The sequence below is a fragment of the Protopterus annectens genome, chromosome 7.part0 (assembly GCF_019279795.1).
Source record: "Protopterus annectens isolate FY-2018-M chromosome 7.part0, PAN1.0, whole genome shotgun sequence".
Lineage (NCBI taxonomy): Eukaryota > Metazoa > Chordata > Ceratodontiformes > Protopteridae > Protopterus > Protopterus annectens.
In genome coordinates, this window is record NC_056739.1 from 1,283,440,473 (window position 1) to 1,283,454,235 (window position 13,763).

At 42.4% G+C, this 13,763-nt stretch overlaps 1 protein-coding gene across 2 annotated transcripts in view; it reads left to right on the forward strand.

Annotated features, from left to right (window-relative positions):
• FRMD4B (FERM domain containing 4B) overlaps positions 1 to 13,763 on the forward strand; it is a 2,055,076-nt gene that overhangs the window by 796,641 nt on the left and 1,244,672 nt on the right. The window lies entirely within an intron of this gene.

Sequence of the window (13,763 nt, forward strand, 5' to 3'; positions counted from 1 at the left end):
ATAGCATGCTGTATGGAATATCTTTTTTATTTTATTTTATTCACTGTCCCTTTTTAGGGGTGACCAGGGAGCAGTGTCTGGTTAATAAGCTACTTGTTCAGAGAGGTGGAAGATACCAAACCCTGTACCCTTGACTACTAACATAAAGCATATGCATTCCATTAAAATATACTTTATCTGAATTCTTATTAAGAGCATTATTAATAGATATGTAAGAGTCTGATCTTTGTGTATTCTTATATGCATAAGTAGACCTTTATTTGGGACCTGTATCTGTTTTGTCTGTCATTATCTTAACCAGTGAGGTAGCAAACTTCACAATACAGAAATTGCAAAACCCATGTTATTATAACTGAAGTGTTATCCAAATGCACATGTTGTTCATTACTGAATGGGGTTATGTTTTAGTGGGGTCAAGTAATAGCATGAATGAATACACATTGCTATTTACAGTGACTGTTTCTCTTACGCTCATCCTATTTGGTATGCTTCATCTTCTGTGTGTCCTATTTTCAATATATATTGATTTTTATTTCATTATGAAACAGCTGAACTTTACTACAAACATTGATCATTCAAACTGCTGTGGCAAGTAGTTCTGCCAGCTGTAACAGAAAATACAATAACTTAGTAATTTGTTTTATTACAAAATCTTTGAAACTTTCATTGTGCATTTCTAATTGCAGCTCACATAATTTACTTTTCTTTATTGAATAGTCAGATCCTGACTCTTTAACAAAGAGAACTTTAAACATAAAAAATAAGACAGAAGGTCATAAGATTAAGATAAATATTCCTCTGCCTAAAACCACAATAAACTGCTAAACTACAATACATAGAAAATGCTTGTTATATATTTAACAGCATGTCAGATAATATACAAGAATAAAATTAATTCCTTCTCCTCATCTACTTTTGAGCTTTACTTTCTGAATAATGTGTTTAGGAGATTTAACATTTTCCCATTAAGTTGCCGTTGTGGTGCAGCGATTAGTGTTGTCGCCTGATGGCAAGAGGTTCTCCAGTTTGATTCTCGGTTGGGGTGCCTTCTGTGTGGAGTCTGCATCTCCTCCCTGCAGTCATGTGGGCTTCCTCCGGGTGCTCCGGTTTCCTCCCACATTCCAACAACATGCAGTAGGTGGATTGGACACTCTAAATTGGCCGTAGGTGAGAGTGTGTGTGTTTGTAATTGCGTAGTATGGAAAAACTACTGTGGCAGGGCTTGCCACCTGGCAGTATAAACCTTGGCTTGAGATGATTGTCACTGCTGAAGTGACACCCCGACCCCTTGTGCAAAATGGGAAAAGGGGTTGAGGATGGATGGATGTATTCTGTATTCCCTAAGGATTCATTCTAACCATTGTTTCTAGAAATGGCATGGCTTCTTTGTCTTATACTAAATATGTACTTCAGCCTTGGAGGCTAGTCTCCTCTTACAGGATGCAGTATGCTTAACCATCTCCCACCATTTTTCCATTGCAAGGAGCCTAGCCAGTAGCTAGTTTTGGATTATTATTTTGTTCCTTGTCAATCCTAAAATGTGTAAGAGAGATTGTTCCAGTTCTTCAGTGTTCATCTGTTAAACAACCTCAGGACTAACCCCAGCATGTCAGTCCTGGACTTCACCCAAGTTTGCATTGTATTCACTTCATTTGAGCCTAGTCAGCTACAAAAGCTGGACAACTTCAGAAGATAAACAAAAATGAGTCTGTAATTTCTCATTTTCTTTATCCAAGGTCACTGCCATTTTTTGCATTACTGTATGTGACTGTATTAATTTTTTAAAAAGTGTCTACTTTAAATTTAAGCTCTTTCCAGTAACACCGTGAGTAAGGCTACAATATGTATCTTCTCCTACTGTTCATCCATCCCTACCACTATCCCTTCGGTATCCAGTCTATGATATATGCAAATATAGGTGTGATGGACAAGAGGCTGTGGTCTCATAATTCACACTACAGCCTTCAATTTATATGTGATGTATGCAACTCTGGTGCCAAATAGTATGGGAGGGACAATTAGATATGCACACCTTCACCTTAGCAAATAGCCAACACCTAAACACACAAATAAGCTTTACAATGTATAGCTGCAGATTAGAGTTAATAATTGCAGGCTCCCTAGGATTTCACCAACCGCAGACTGAAATTGGTGCCTTCCAGTGTAATTTTAAGAACAATAATTCAAACTTGACCAAGATTATTTTGCATGCAAACATCAGTGCCTTATTTTCTAGGAGCAGTTAATGGTATCTTTCCAGTACCAACTCTCCATTCCTTGTCTAATATCCTACATTCTGATGGAATCATTAAATATCAAGCAGCAGTACATCACTCAGACAGCACTGAACGTCCTTGTGTGATCAAGCAGCAGTACATTACTCACGCAATGTCGAACGACCACGTCTGCAACTTTCTGATAAAAGAAGATAACATCGATTGAAGGGAAGGAAACAAGTCTTCCCCAATAACGTGGCACAAAACCTTCCCAATAACATAATCCAAAAATATGAAATACATAACAAACTACAAAAATAAATGAATAAGTAAACCACATACTACAACTGCAACCTCCAACCTAATTACTGCACTACAGATATTCACATGGAAGAAAACTGGTTACGATCATGAAATTGAACTGGAAAGGGACTGTAATTAAATGCAGACAAAAAGCCTCCTATATGTAGGCTTGAACCAGGATAATGTGTTTGCTAATCAGAGATCAGCATCACTACACTAACAAACAAGTGGCAAATCTCTGCTATCTGTTTTACTTATACCACAGTGGTAGTGCAAGTGAATGGTGCAGCTTTACAGTTTTCTGCCTCCGTTGATGTTATCTTTTTATGTCAGAATGTCACTGATTAGGATGTTCAACGATGCCTGAGTGATAAATCACTGTTCAAATTAAGATGAGTTGATAGGAAGTTATGAAACCTCCTTGTCTTTACATAATGCATTCAGATAGTACAGCAAGAGCAACATTTCTTTTTATTCTTAAAATAAGTCAACTGCTGAGCATTGATATAGTAGCTGTAGCTTGATTAATAATGCTCCAAAATGTGAAAGCCAGCAATTATTGAGTACACCATTCCTGTTTACATACTGTTAAGTTAATAGTAAATAAATAACCATTCGGAAGCATTTAAAACTGAATATAAAAATTCTTTATTTTAAATAAATCAAACAATGCACTTTGTAACCACTGTACATGGGGTTGTGTTTGCACAAAGAAATTTCAAAATAAATGTATTTAAAAGGACGGATGGCATACAATAAAAGTATATATTAATAACGTATTTGGACCATTGTCTGCTAGTACCTAATCTCATATTTGATGATCTATCTACCTGTGACTAGACAGTCTGAACAGTAGATGAAAATCTTCAAAGGCCATGGATTCCAGCTTGTGGTTTGTCCAGAAATGCAGTTTGCTTGTACTGGACTTAAGAAAGGCAATAACTGATTGTAACTAACAGTTTGATCTGATGTTGTTAATCTTCATTTATTCCTTACTGATGGGTTATCGGTTCCGGCCCCCGGAACCGAGCCGGCCAATATCATGTTCACGTCAGCCAAAAACTCTCGAGCCAAGGTCCTACCCAGAATGCTCTGCTCCCTATTACCACAGATCTTGTTTGCCACGTTGCTGAACAACCGTGTCAAGCCACTCTCTCAGCTAAGTGTCTAAATTTTTGACAATTTATATATTGTTGTTACTCTAAATTTTTTTCTCAAAAGTTTATTCTAATATCTTCCTACCCTATCGCACACTTTAGATTCTCTCCCTTTAGTCTTTTCTCTTTTACCCTTTTTCTTGGGTAGCCGTTATTCTTCCTTTTGCTACTGTGCTTCTCCAGAACAACTATGTCGGATAAAAAAAAGTTCCATTGGTTTCAAGCAGTGTAAGGATTGTGGCCGTAAGTTACCGCTTTCCGATGGCCATGACTTATGTGTCTACTGTCTTAATGTCTCTCACTTGACTGTAGATCTTCTGTGTGGGATTTGTAAAAATGTCTTTACCAGGATTCTCAACGAGAGGAAGAATAAGTTAATTTTGAAAGGTATCCTCAAGTCTCCTTTCACTGCGGTGGTGGTGCTGCGGTAGCATTGTCGCCTCATAGCAAGACGTTGTCCCGTTCGATTCTCAGTTAGAGCGTGTGGAGGCATACGTGAATGGGGCGTGCCTTCATTGAAGGTTGTGCGTCAGGGCTGGTAACCCGGTACGTAAAAATCCACTACCAATCATTAGCGGACCGGAGTTCCGCTGTAGCTACCCCTAACCAGGAAAAGCCGAAAGACACAAACAAACATCCTCAAGTCTCCTTTCTCTGAGGCTATTTCTGGGTCGAAGGGCTCACCCCTTCCTATTAAACCCCACAAGAGGCATTCTTACTCTTCTTCATCAAGGTCACTCCCTTCTTCTCCCACTGGAGATCATAGGGAGTCGACTCATAAGAAGGTGAAATTGATTATTACTCCGGCGCTGCCACCTGTGACCCTGTCCGCTCCAGGCTCGGCACCGCCCCAAATGATCCTAACTACAGCCATGTCTCCTTTATCGATATCGGCACTGGAGTTCCCGATGCCGTAAACTACGGTTCAGACAGTTCTGTCACAACCCCTAACGGCACCGTCAATACAGGTTCAGTCCCCTTCGGCACCATTGGTACAGTCTCCTTCGACTCCAAGTATGACTCTTCTGTACTCCACGATGCAGACTTTTTCAGCACCGACATATACTTCGGTGCAGTCTTTCTCGGCACTGTCCTTATTGCTGGTGCAGACACTTTCCACTACGGCACTGTATCCTTCATGGCAGACCTTTGCCTTTATGGTGCAGACACTTAAAACTATTACAGCACTGACATTTTAGGCGCAGACATTTTCTACACCATTTTCTTCAGTGCAGACTTTCTTGGCTACGAGCTCTGCACCTATTAAATTAGCAAAGACCAAATAGTCCCCTTCACTGGATCCTTTTGCAAGCAGTCAGTATAATCCTTTCCTGGAAAGGCCAGAATCACCATCATCCTTCTCCATGAGGTCAACCAAGAGTCTTTCTGAGCAGGATGTGTTGCGGCTTGTTGACCAGTTGCTTGTGGCCAGAGGTCTCTCTCAACCATCGAAATCCACGTTCCCTCATTCAGGTGAGCATATTCTGCCTCAAACCCCAACATATACTCCTCCGTCAACTTCCACTCAAGTTTCGAAGCCTATTACTCTGACAGCAGCTTTCCTCCCTCTGACTCCAATAGTGGATCTCACTTTGGAACCAGAGTCGTCCTTGTGGCCTTTGGTGCACTGAGCATCAGGCTTTTCTCAGGCCAGTGGCTGTGCTGTTGGGGAGGGCATTCCTGGCTCCATGCCGATTTTTTCTATGGCACCTTCCAGGGATGGTCTCTCTCTTATGGTTCATGGTCCTCTTGAGACTCCTGGTCTGGGGGCGGGCTCGTCGAGGCGGGGTGTGACCCCGGTCCCGAGGTTGTCATGCTCGGGTCCAGGCTCCCATCCCTCCTTGGGCGGGCCAGCCTTCCAGGCCATGGAGAGGGTGCTTGCCTCCGCTGGCAAAGCTCATTTGACGGAGTCCTCTTCCCCCTCTGTGCCGCAGCTGATACAAGGTTCAACTCCCAGACACCGGGCACAAGAGCCTCAGGTCTCTCCTCCTCAGGAGACCCCCTCTTTGCAGTCTTCCCCAGAACCTTCCACTGAGGAAGCACCCCGCAAAGCATCATGTAAGAGGAAACACATGGACTCCACTGAGGAGTCACTGACTGAAGATACGGATTTTGATGATGGGGAAGGGTCCCCACGGTCACCCTCTGATGAAGTGTCCTTTTGTGACATCCTCGAGATCCTTAGGCAGAGGGGTGACTGAAATCCCTCTAATCCTTCCTCTGAGGAATCCGTATTCCTTCAGGCTTTTCGTGCCTGGCCCCATATCTCCTGGGTCACCCCGCCTGCCAGTGAGCTTGTCCAGCTCATCATGCAGCACGCATGGAAGGCTTCTGATACCATGGAAGCGATACCTAAGAGGCCAGATAAAGTATTATCACCTCCCCGCTGAGCACCCCTACTGGTCACGTGGTCTTCCAGTAGATGCTATGGTGGTGGCAGCTGCTGCTAAGAAGGATTTGACAGGAGAGAGCCAAACTGTCTATCTGCCCAACAAGGAGTCCCGGGTGATTGACAGATTAGGGAGGAATGTGTTTTGCTTCATTGACCTTCGCAGTAAAGTCTTTGAATTATTTGGCACATTTTACCAGGCTTCAGTGAGATCTTACCAACCAGCTCTCTGAAACCTTGGCAAGAGCTGTTTCTGACGAAGTGCGTGATAATATGGCTTCTCACATTGCCACCCTAGAGTCCATTTCCAACTCTTCCATGCGTCTTATTTCTCACTCAATGGAAGGGGTAGCTAGAGCGGCAGGCACAGGTATAGACACCAGATGACATGCTTAGATGTGCCTTTGTGGCTTTGTGGACTCCTTTACGGCTTCTTTCATGAATGCCCCCATAGAGGCCACCTCTTTGTTTGGCCCTAAAATCAAGGATACACTGGCATGGTGTGAACAAGATGGCAAGACCTTGTCTGCCATTGGTCTGTGATACTCCACTCTTCAGCATTTCTATTCCAGAAATCAGAGGAGCTGAAAAATCTGGCACAAGAAATCACAGGGTTCTTTCCGGGTTGCACGTGCCGAGCTTTCCCCTAGAGGCAGAGGGGAAACTCCAATGGAAGACACCCCTTTCAGGGCAGAGGAGGTCCACGAAACTGGGGTTCCAGAGATTCTTTCTCTGGCCAACTCTATCAGCGCTCCTGAACCGTTGCCCGACTGCTCACCTCTGGAAGCGGTCGGGGGTCAGTTCTCCTTGTACCCAGCTGCCTGGCAAAAGGTAACAACCGACTCTTGGGTACAACAGATTATATCCAGAGGCTATCACATCGCCTTCCATCTTTGCCCAGTCTCATCAAGAGTGTTACCCGACATTCCACCCAGTCACTGGGAAACAGCAGCACACAAAATCAAAAAGCTGCTACAAAAAAAGAGTCATCCAGATGGTCCCCCCAGACCAGATAGGATCCGGATTTTACTCAAGCTTTTTTTATTTATTTTATTTATTTAACATTTGTTGACCGGGCTAGTCTAACTGGATATATGTCCATTTTCAGTAGAGGCCCGAGGAGAAAAGCTCCAAAAGAACAGACAATTTAAAACAAATCAAAGGTATTAGGCATATATGGACAAGAAGAAATACATAATAGTTTACAAATATTAACAATACAGCTAAAATAAAAGGAAAACCTCATTCCTTTAATTCTATACAAAAAATTATTTATTTATTTATTTATTTTTTAAGAGAGTGCAAGGAAATAGGGAGGAGAGTAGCAGTGGAACAAAAAGACAAAAGGAAAGAGGAGAGAGAAATACAGAGAGGTTTGGTAAAAGTAAGGTAAGAAGGAGAAGTAAAATCTAATATGAGAAGCAAGGAGAAGGTAGTATAAGTAACATGCTAAGTGGCCTAAGGAATGAGAAGAGAGTAGGGAGGATAAGCATAGGAAGAGAGAATGTAGTGTTGTAAAGGAGGAGAGATTTTAGTCAGGGTTGCTGCATGGACAGAGCCAGTGGTTAGTAAGATGAAGTCTGAGTTTCTTTTTGAAGAGTGAGGAAGAGGAGATCATAGTGAGGTCCTTAGGAAGAAGGTTCCAGCTTTTCCCCACTGTATAGGAGAAAAGTGAGTCACCTGCTTTATTATTAGATTTATGTGTGGATACTAAAAGTTTGTGTGAAGAGCGAAGGTTAGAAAGATTTTTATAGGGACTATTAAGTTTAGTAAGGATAGGTGTTTTTTCAGGGAAGTAAAGGATTTTTTGGATGACTATAAGTTGCTGTGATAAAAGTTGATTTTCAAGTTCCAGCCAGCCAAGTTGTTTTAAATTTAGGCAATGGTGAGATCTAAAAGGGGAGCTGGTAGCAAATCTGGCTATACTATTGTAGGAGGTAGCCAATTTGTTCAGGTTAGTTTTAGATAGATTTGTATATAAAGGTGATGCATACAGGAGAGTAGAGATAAGATGGGAGTGGGCAATGGTAATTCTGGCTGTAGGAGTAAGGAAAGGCTTGATTTTATACAGGGAGCCAAGCTTTTTATTAATAGATTTAATAGTGGTATTAATATGAGAGTCATAGTTTAGGCTATGATCGATGGTAACCCCTAAAAGTTTGGTTGATGTGTCAGGAGATATAACTGTGCCATTTTTAGATACGATGGAGAAGTGGAGTGGTGAAGATTTTTGTGTGGGAGTGAACAACAGTAGTTTAGTCTTTTTAGGGTTAAGGAGGAGACATCGCTGTAAAAACCACTCTTCTACAAGCTGAAAGACATTTTGGGTGAGGGATTGAAGTTCAGTTGGGTTAGAGGCTGAGGAGACTAAGGTGGAGTCATCTGCATACTGTATGGTTACGGCTTGGGGGATGCTAGAAGCAAGATCATTGATAAATATGGAGAATAAAAGGGGACCCAAGATAGATCCTTGGGGGACTCCAAGTGAGACAGGAAGAGGGGAGGATAGAGTGTTTTCCCAGAGGACAGCCTGTTTTTGATTATCTAGGTAAGACTTGAACCACTGTAGTGCCAGAGTGTCAAGTGAAAGTGATTTCAGAAGATTCAAGAGAATTTGATGATTAACCATGTCGAATGCTTTTGAGAGATCTACAAAGACATCAGATGAGAGGATGTTATTATTGCGGTTTTTATTTATGTGATCAGTGAAGGAAAGAAGGGCAGTAGTAGTGCTATGGGAGGGACGAAATCCATGCTGGGAGGGAGCTAGTAGTCCATTTAGAAGGAGGTGGTCAAGCAGTTGTTGGTGAATGAATTTTTCTATGATTTTAGCTAAGGGTGAAAGTAGGGCAATTGGACGGAAGTTTGAGAGTTCAGATGAGGTCCCGCCCTTATGAAGGGGAATAATATGAGAGATCTTCCAGATGGAAGGGATAGTGCCTTCATTGATGGTTCTATTTATTAGGATAGAGACAGGGTAGGCAATTGCTTTGGCTGCAGTTTGAAGATATTGCGCAGGTAGTAAGTCAGCAGAGGGGGTAGAAGGTTTGAGTTTTAGAAGGAGGGAACTGATGAGGGATGTAGAGACAGGTTGTAGTTGGAAAGTGGGAGGAGATGGAAAGGAGGACAGTGGTGAAAGAGAAGCCATGGGAGGAAGGGAGTTAGCTGACTCTTTTAACAACTTCTTTACTGAAGCGATCCTGTCAATTGCTATCTGTTTAGGAGTGTTTTTGGTAGTACTGACAGGGGTGGGTGTCTTAGATGTGCCAGGGTGTAGTAAAGCATTAATTCCTGTCCAGAATTTCTTAGGGTTTTGGTGGTTATTTTGCTGGAGATGAATGAAAAAGTTTTTTTTATCAAGTCGTACAGAAGATTTAGTGGAGTTTCTAAGCTGTTTAAATTTAGTGTGATCAGATGGGTCTTTAGAAGCACGCCATTTTGACCAGAGTTTTTTCTTAGTGCCAAAAAAGACAGGGGACTGGAGACTAATTCAGGATCTCAGTACATTAAACAAATTTGCAAAAACAGAGAAATTCTGGATAGTCATGGTTCAGTCTATCCTTCCTCTTCTGGAAGCAGACGATGGGATGTGCTCTGTAGATCTTCAAGATGCGTATTACCACATAAAAATAATCAAGAAGATACCTCCGCTTCCGTATAGGAACCAGTCACTACAAGTTTTGAGCCCTGCCCTTCGATCTCTCTACAGCCCCCAGAGTGTTCACAAAATGCATGGCAGTGGTTATCGCTCACTTGCAATTTTAAGGATTCCAGGCATTTACATATCTAGACGACTGGCTCCTTACCGCCCCCACCAAACGTCTACTGGAAGAAGCCCTGCAATATGCTTTCTTAACAGCTCAAAATGTGGGAATCACTATGAACTGGGAGAAATCCAACACAACCCCAACTCAGGCATTGGAATTTATAGGCGTACTGTTGGACACGAGAAAGTGCACAGCATCCCTTCCAGAGAGAAGTAAAAATCGCTGCAGACCACCACTATATTCAAAAAATTAATGAAGCTTATATCCACAAACAACACTGGAACTAAATGGATAAAGCCACGGAATAAATTTGTCCACTTCTTAGCGCTTTCAGGTTCTAGCCCTTCATCAGATAATTTACCATTATACACTATGATATTTAAGCACAGCCTCAGCCAATCACTCCTCAATAATGCACCCGCCTGTTTTTTAGGGCAGGTTTCATTGGAACGAACTCATTGAGCCCAGGATAAGATCCCTTCCAGAACACAGACTTCAGAGAATAAGACAACAAGTTCAGCTGCTGCTCTGTCACCACAAATCCCCAGCTCATTCTGTATTTCAGCTATTGGGGTCAAAGGCAGCTTCGATTACCATTGTGCCTCTAGCCAGATTCCACATGAGACTTCTTCAGTGGCTACTTCTCACTCAGTGGTACCCCCTTCAACATCCCTTGTCTTTTCAAATAAGTGTAACTCAGAGATGCAAGCAAGATTTACTGTGGTGGGCATCTCGAAATCCCCAACAATGGTCTCGCCATTTCAACCCCCATCAACTGATAGCCACGGTGACCACAGACTCCTCCCTGATGGGGTGGGGGGTGGGGCTATGTGAGGGAAACTCGGTCCAAGGCACCTGGTCAGAGTCAGAGGCCATTTTGCATATCAGTGTCCTGGAACTGAGAGCATTTCACTCCATCCTTCCGTCAGGGACTATTGCAATCCAATCAGACAACATGTCAGTGGTCTGGTATATCAACAAACAAGGGGGCACCAGATCTTATCCGTTATGCTGACAGGCCTTGAAAATATGGCAAGGGGCGATAGCTCACAACCACTTTCTGATTGCAACGCACATTCCCTGGAGCTCCAACATGATAGTGGACAAATTGAGCAGGTGCATTCTACAGCCTCATGAGTGCTCCCTCAATCCTCTGATAGAGGCAAAAATCTTCAACCGCTGGGGCCAGCTGTGCTGCAACTTATTTGCCTCCCCCAAACAACTACAAGTGCAGCAACTACTTTGCCCCTGATCCCCCTTGGGGACAGTCACCAAGGGACGCTCTAGTCCATGCCTGGCCCTCGGGTCTTCTTTATGCCTATCCTCCTCTCCCCATCATCTCTCAATATCGAAAGAAAGCACGACGGTTGAAGAGAAAAGTGATCCTCATTTCTTCATACTGGCTTCAACAAGTCTGGTTCCCCTTCCTCTGGCCTCACCTGCTAGATCAACCGTGGATCCTCAATCCATCCCCAGCGTTGATCCGCCATCCGCAGGGTCTGATTCACCCCAATCTGATTCACTTCTTATGATTGCTAGGCATGAAAACTTTTCGTCCCCTGTTCGCAATATTCTTATTGCATCTCATAAATCATCCACCAGACGAATCTATCTTAACAAATGGAAGAGGTTCTCTCTATGGACAGCAGATAAGCAATTAGACCCCTTGTCAGCCCTGGTCTCGGTGATATTGGATTACTTGTCACATCTTTTGCACTCTGGGCTGTCTGCCTCTACTATCCGTGTACATTTAGCTGCCATCTCAAATTTTCATATTGGTTTTCAGGATTCTTCACTTATGTCACACAGACTCTGTAAGACTTTCTTGAAAGGGGTTATCCACCTAAAACCTCCCTTTAGAGAACCCGTACAACCTTGGGATCTGGCTTTGGTTCTGCAAGCTTTAACAGCTCCACCCTTTGAACCTGCGTCATCTTGTGACGTAAGATACTTCTCGTGGAAAACTTTGTTTCTGATTGCAATCACATCGGCCACGTGATTATCAGAACTTCAGGCCTTATGCATTAAACCTCCCTATTTTGTCTTCCATAAGGATAGGGTATCACTGAGAACCAGTACTACCTTTTTACCAAAGGTGGTGTCAGAGCGATCTATCATCCAGTTTATTGATCTTCCAGTGTTCTTTCCTAACCACTCTAACAAGGGAGAGTATTGCCTGCACTCCTTGGATGTTCATAGGGACATACGATTTTATCTGGACAGAACAAAATCTACCCGTAAATCGGACCAACTGTTTCTGGCTTTTTCTGGACCTAGATGGGGTCATCCTGTATCAAAAGTTACATTGGCTTCATGGTTGAGAAATTGTATCACCTTTATCTTCAACAAAAACAATCTCACCTTACCTCATAGAGTCAAAGCACATTCTACAAGATCTGTGGCAACTTCAGCAGCTTTCCATGCTAAGGCTAACCTCAATGATATTTGCTCAGCTGCAACTTGGGCCAAACCTCATACCTTTATTCTTCATTACAAATTAGACTTGGCCCCCAGAGGTAGAGCTTCCTTTGGCTCCATGATGCTCAGGAATGTCCTTCCATGAGGGCCACCCAGGAATACAAGTAGCTGGGGACTCTGTCCCATCAGTAAGGAATGAAGGAAGATTAACAACATCAGATAAAGAAGTTATGTCTTACCATAATGTTCCATCTGTGTTGTTGATCTTCGTTCATTCATTACTTCCCACCCTCCGTCCCCCTTCCGGAGGTTCTTGGTTGATCTCATGTACTCCTTTCTGGTAGGTCTGTTATGACCAAAGATAGCCTCTACTTTTATCTATCAACTTGCAAACTCAATCTGAGGTAACAGGGAGCTGAGCATTCTGGGTAGGACCTTGGCTCGAGAGTTTTTGGATGATGCGAGCTTGATATTGGCTGGCTCGTTTCCGAGGACGGAACCGATAACCCATCTGTAATGAATGAACGAAGATCAACAAAACAGATGGAACATTATGGTAAGACATAACTTCTTTTTGTCTGTACTTAGAGAGTCAAATGTAGCCTTTTTTGTTTTTCTTCAAATCTGAGTGACACCTTTCCAGGAATGTTTGAGTACAGAAAGCTAAAGGTATTGCATTTTTAAGCTGAAACCATTGCAGATGTATGAACTTTGAGAAACATTTTTGTTTTAGTTTTTAGAGGTTTTGCTGCACTTCCCGTGAAAGCAGTTACATGTATACAGCACTGTACATTTTTTACATTCTGTACATGATACGGACTTTTAAGTGCCGCAGGATTTCCAAGAACCATAGGTTCTGGGAAAAAACATTTGCTTTAGCTTAACATATCTTCTTATACTTCTCCCCTTTATCAGACTCAACCAAGATTTCTGGAGAGGCCCTCAAACAGTGAAGCCTCTGGTAAAATGTACATCTCACGTTACAATTACCCATTTTCTTGTTTTGAACAACTCTGCATTTTTGATAATAGGATAGAACAGTTGTGCCATTTGTACCTGACATTGTTTTGCACTGACAGATAACCCTTCTGCTTTGATTTGTCAGTTAGATCCCTAGTCCACATTGATGCCCTCTTAGTCGGATGCTGTCTGGTTTAGTAACATTTCCACATTCGTGTAGTACTGCTTGGATTTCCTGAATCTGCATAGAACAATGAGAAAAAGGTCACTCAGAAAAAACAAACAATCAGTAAAAATTAAAATAAAATTTTAGCCAAGCTAGAATTACCACTGTGTGATTCCTCAAACCTCTTGTTTTTTTTTTTTCTTTTTAAGTTGTTTAAAGGACAAATTCAGCCCAATAAAACAAAACCCATTAAACAACTTAAAAAGAAAAAAAAGGCATGGGCATTCAGAATCACCATATAGCGAAAACACCAGATGTTCTTAAGGGTCACTTGCATATATCCCATGTGTCTCTAATACAAGAGTTTTGAGGAATCACACAGTGAAA